Source organism: Mytilus galloprovincialis, chromosome 13 (assembly GCF_965363235.1).
Source record: "Mytilus galloprovincialis chromosome 13, xbMytGall1.hap1.1, whole genome shotgun sequence".
NCBI classification, from domain to species: Eukaryota; Metazoa; Mollusca; class Bivalvia; order Mytilida; family Mytilidae; genus Mytilus; species Mytilus galloprovincialis.
In genome coordinates, this window is record NC_134850.1 from 64,069,897 (window position 1) to 64,075,656 (window position 5,760).

Genomic DNA, 5,760 nt, shown 5'->3' on the forward strand with positions numbered 1-5,760 from the left:
GGTATGGTGATTCCTGTTGATTTTGAGGTTCACTTTTAATTCAATGGTAATCATTTCAAATTGTTTTTTCCCTTTTTTTTTTTTCATAGATCTGGACATAATGGTTTTTGCATTTGAAATTGTATCATGTTTTCTTATATTGGCCCCTTTTAAAACTTGCTTACAGTGACCTTTTAACACCTACATCATGAAATAAGTACCTACTAACTTGTACTACTAGTATATAGTAATAACACTGTCTGTCATATGACTCTTGTGTAACCTTGGATCAAGAATACTGTGACCCGTTATGTTTTGTGCACAGTATACCTTTAAAATGAAGGTACATTATCATTAGACAATAATCAACATTTGATAGTTATTTCAAAGCTATGTGGAGGTAATCTGACTAGCATTTGTATGACATAAATGTGTCATTTTTCATGCAAAGACTTGCAAGGGAAAAAGAACCATATTGCATTAGATACCATAATCGTTTATTGGGAAAGACTTTACTTTGACATTTTCATAGCTTTCTTTTGGTTTTACTCTATTGTTGAGTTACTGTCACATTGTATTTACCCAAACGGTGACATATTCCTGGATCCTTTTGAAACCAACTTAAACTGGACTACTGAGTACATTTGTACTTTAATAAAAAAAAATATTTCACTTCTTACCACAGGAAACTTGGATGCAATGTTTTTATTTTAATTATTGTGGTAGGTTTTTCAGTAGTTATTTTATAAACATAACATATCAGTAATAGCATTGGATACTTGATTACATGTATGGGAAGTTAAGTCGCCATCTGTGTTGCGGGTTCACAGATACTATACCTTCCATTTAGGTATAGTAACGTCCCCACCATACATATCAAGTATCTGCTAATACTGATATAAACTGAGTGAGATAGATCATTCAGTTGGACCGTGACCAAGTCTGTTGACTTGGTCAGACCAAGGGTCAGACAGCGACCGAGTCGTGGTCTAATCCTTTCCTTTGTACCATGCATGAACTGAGTGAGCTCGATCACTCAGTTCGATTTTATTTTTTTTTATTTTTATTTTTATCCAAATTTTAATCGGGGATGTTTTAAATTTTTATCCATATTTTAATTGGGGATGTTTTTAACTTTTTATCCAAATTTTAATCGGGAATGTTTTAAATTTTTATCCATATTTTAATTGGGGATGTTTTTAACTTTTTATCCAAATTTTAATCGGGGATGTTTTAAATTTTTATCCATATTTTAATTGGGGATGTTTTTAACTTTTTATCCAAATTTTAATCGGGAATGTTTTAAATTTTTATCCATATTTTAATTGGGGATGTTTTTAACTTTTTATCCAAATTTTAATCGGTAATGTTTTAAATTTTTATCCATATTTTAATTGGGGATGTTTTTAACTTTTTATCCAAATTTTAATCGGGAATGTTTTAAATTTTTATCCATATTTTAATTCAGGATGTTTTTAATTTTATCCAAATTTTAATAGGGGATGTTTTAAATTTTTATCCATATTTTAATTGGGGATGTTTTTAATTTTTATCCAAATTTTAAATGGGGATGTTTTAAATTTTTATCCATATTTTAATTGGGCATGTTTTTAATTTTTATCCAAATTTTAATTGGGAATGTTTTTAATTTTTATCCATATTTTAATTGGGGATGTTTTTAACTTTTATCCAAATTTAATTGCGGAAGTTTTTATCTTTTGGGGATGTTTTTATTTTTATCCAAATTTTAATTGGGGATGTTTTAAATTTTTATCCATATTTTAATTGGGGATGTTTTTAACTTTTTATCCAAATTTAATTGTGAAAGTGTTTATCTTTTGGGGATGATTTAAATTGGGGATGTATTTAACTTTTTATCTAAATTTTAATTGGGGATGGGCTTTTTAATTTGTTAACTGGGTCAGGGTTTTTTTTATATTGGCTGTATAAGTCATGCTTTAGTCAAATCAGAGACTCTAAAATTGGTACTCCAAAAGGAAGAGACTGGTGGTCACTGCGGCCATTTGTTTCGGTGAACTAGCACCTTAAAGTCCAGATAACCCTCAGGCCAGCTGGCTAGTACATTAGCAGACAGGTACTTTTGTACCATTTGGCATTTTTTAAACTTTTGGCAATTTTTAATTTAGACTATTTTCTTTCATTTATTTTAAAATATGTTTTACACCTTTTGATTAAATATATATATTTTGGCTTCAAAATGGTTATCCAAGGATAATTTCTTTTATTAAAATTTACATCACACATTTTGGCTTATTGTAACTTTGGCTGTTACCTTAATTTTCAAAATAATGATAACCATTTAATATTGAAATAAAAACTACAACTCCAAATTGGCTCAATATTAAAAATAAATAATGTTTATGTTGAAAAGTTTAGATCTTCTTTTCAGTATTGATTTTTTTCATTCTTCCATGCCTGGTACTTCATGATTAAAATCTTTTCATCAACTAACACATTTTCATGGGGATATTTAACATACAGAGTAGGCTAACATAGGTGGTTAAGGTTGATATGGATAAGAGAGAAATTGAGGGAGGATGAGGGTAAATAATGAGAGTGGTATGTATGGATATATGTTCTATAGGGAGAAAAAGGAAAATTGAGTAGATGAGGGTAATATTGAGAGTTGTATGTAAAGTAGTTGGGGAGAGAATGTTAATTTCTTTATAAGGGCTTGATGTACTGGTCTAATGGAAGTGCAGTTTTCTTTTTTCTCTTGTGTAGTTCTGATTTTCTTAAAAAATCTGGAGTAAACATTTTAACTTCTTAAAGTACTGCTGTCAAAAATTAACAAGTTAACAGCCTTTCTTGTTACTGATTATGTGCTGCTTATAAATTAACAGTGTAGCACTTCTCAGTGACTAGATAGGGTTGCAGCTTTTCATCAATTTTAGCAGCATTATCTTACAGTTATAGATGCAGTGATCAACACACTTAACACCTGATTAATGTTTCTTTCATTCTGAGAAAATTTGCTTTCCAGTCTTTTATAAATTTCTTGTTCTAATGTTTCTTCTGTTTATTTGCTGTTAAGTTTGTAGTTCATTCTCATCATATGTGGTTTTTATCAGTCTTAGAAGGCAGTAGTAGTGTGAAGGGTGTATGTATCTAACATTTCATGGTTAATTTCCAACAGTCAAATCAAGTCTGTAAGCATATGCTTTATTATACCAATTACAAGCAAAATACAAAATGGGTTACTAAGACATTCTACATTGACATACATCATTTTACATCCTAGCCTCTTTTAAACTTTTCAAAAACAGCATCTGTACTCCTGTCAGTGTTTGAAACAAAGCAAAGTGGAAATAGCTTACAGTGACCTTTTAACACCTACATCAAGAAATAAGTACCTACTAACTTGTACTACTAGTATATAGTAATGACACTGTCTGTCATCTGACTCTTGTGTAACCTTGGATCAAGAATATCGTGACCTTTTATGTTTTGTGCACAGTATACCTTTAAAATGAAGGTACATTATCATTAGACAATAATCAACATTTGATAGTTATTTCAAAGCTATGTGGAGGTAATCTGACTAGCATTTGTATGACATAAATGTGTCATTTTTCATGCAAAGACTTGCAAGTCAAAAAGAAGAACCATATTGCATTAGTGAAAGACTGTACTTTGACATTTTCATAGCTTTCTTTTGGTTTTACTCTATTGTTGAGTTACTGTCGCATTGTATTTACCCAAACGGTGACATATTCTTGGATCCTTTTGAAAACCTTCAAGGAAACCAACTAAAATTGGACTACTGAGTACATTTGTACTTTAATAAAAAAAAATCAATTCTTACCACAGGAAACTTGGATGCAATGTTTTTATTTTAATTATTGTGGTAGGTTTTTCAGTAGTTATTTTATAAACATAACATATCAGTAATAGCATTGGATACTTGATTACATGTATGGGAAGTTAAGTCGCCATCTGTGTTGCGGGTTCACAGATACTATACCTTCCATTTAGGTATAGTAACGTCCCCACCATACATATCAAGTATCTGCTAATACTGATATGAACTGAGTGAGATAGATCATTCAGTTGGACCGTGACCAAGTCTGTTGACTTGGTCAGACCAAGGGTCAGACAGCGACGGAGTCGTGGTCTAATCCTTTCCTTTGTACCATGCATGAACTGAGTGAGCTCGATCACTCAGTTCGATTTTTTTTTTTTTTATTTTTATTTTTATCCAAATTTTAATCGGGGATGTTTTAAATTTTTATCCATATTTTAATTGGGGATGTTTTTAACTTTTTATCCAAATTTTAATCGGGAATGTTTTAAATTGTTATCCATATTTTAATTGGGGATGTTTTTAATTTTTTATCCAAATTTTAATCGGGAATGTTTTAAATTTTTATCCATATTTTAATTGGGGATGTTTTTAACTTTTATCCAAATTTATTTGCAGAAGTTTTTATCTTTTGGGGGTGTTTTTAATTTTTATCCAAATTTTAATTGGAGATGTTTTTAACTTTTTATCCAAATTTTAATTGCAGAAGTGTTTATCTTTTGGGGATGTTTTTAAAAGGTAAATTGGGGGTGTATTTAACTTTTTATCTAAATTTTAATTGGGGACGGGCTTTTTAATTTGTTAACTGGGTCAGGTTTTTTTTTATTGGCTGTATAAGTCATGCTTTAGTCAAATCAGAGACTCTAAAATTGGTACTCCAAAAGGAAGAGACTGGTGGTCACTGCGGCCATTTGTTTCGGTGAACTAGCACCTTAAAGTCCAGATAACCCTCAGGCCAGCTGGCTAGTACATTAGCAGACAGGTACTTTTGTGCCATTTGGCATTTTTTAAACTTTTGGCAATTTTTAATTTAGACTATTTTCTTTCATTTATTTTAAAATATTTTTTACACCTTTTGATTAAATAGATATATTTTGGCTTCAAAATGGTTATCCAAGGATAATTTCTTTAATTAAAATTTACATCACACATTTTGGCTTATTGTAACTTTGGCTGTTACTTTAATTTTCAAAATAATGATAACCATTTAATATTGAAATAAAAACTACAACTCCAAATTGGCTCAATATTAAAAAAAAAAAATGTATATGTTGAAAAGTTTAGATCTTCTTTTCAGTATTGATTTTTTTCATTCTTCCATGCCTGGTACTTCATGATTAAAATCTTTTCATCAACTAACACATTTTCATGGGGATATTTAACATACAGAGTAGGCTAACATAGGTGGTTAAGGTTGATATGGATAAGAGAGAAATTGAGGGAGGATGAGGGTAAATAATGAGAGTGGTATGTATGGATATATGTTCTATAGGGAGAAAAAGGAAAATTGAGTAGATGAGGGTAATATTGAGAGTTGTATGTAAAGTAGTTAGGGAGAGAATGTTAATTTCTTTATAAGGGCTTGATGTACTGGTCTAATGGAAGTGTAGTTTTCTTTTTTCTCTTGTGTAGTTCTTATTTTCTTAAAAAAATCTGGAGTAAACATTTTAACTTCTTAAAGTACTGCTGTCAAAAATTAACAAGTTAACAGCCTTTCTTGTTACTGATTATGTGCTGCTTATAAATTAACAGTGTAGCACTTCTCAGTGACTAGATAGGGTTGCAGCTTTTCATCAGTTTTAACAGCATTATCTTACAGTTATAGATGCAGTGATCAACACACTTACACTTCAAAAATGTTTCTTTTGTTCTAAGAAAATTTGCTTTCCAGTCTTTTATAAATCTCTTGGTCTAATGTTTCTTCTGTATCTTTGCTGTCAAGTTTGTAGTTCATTTTC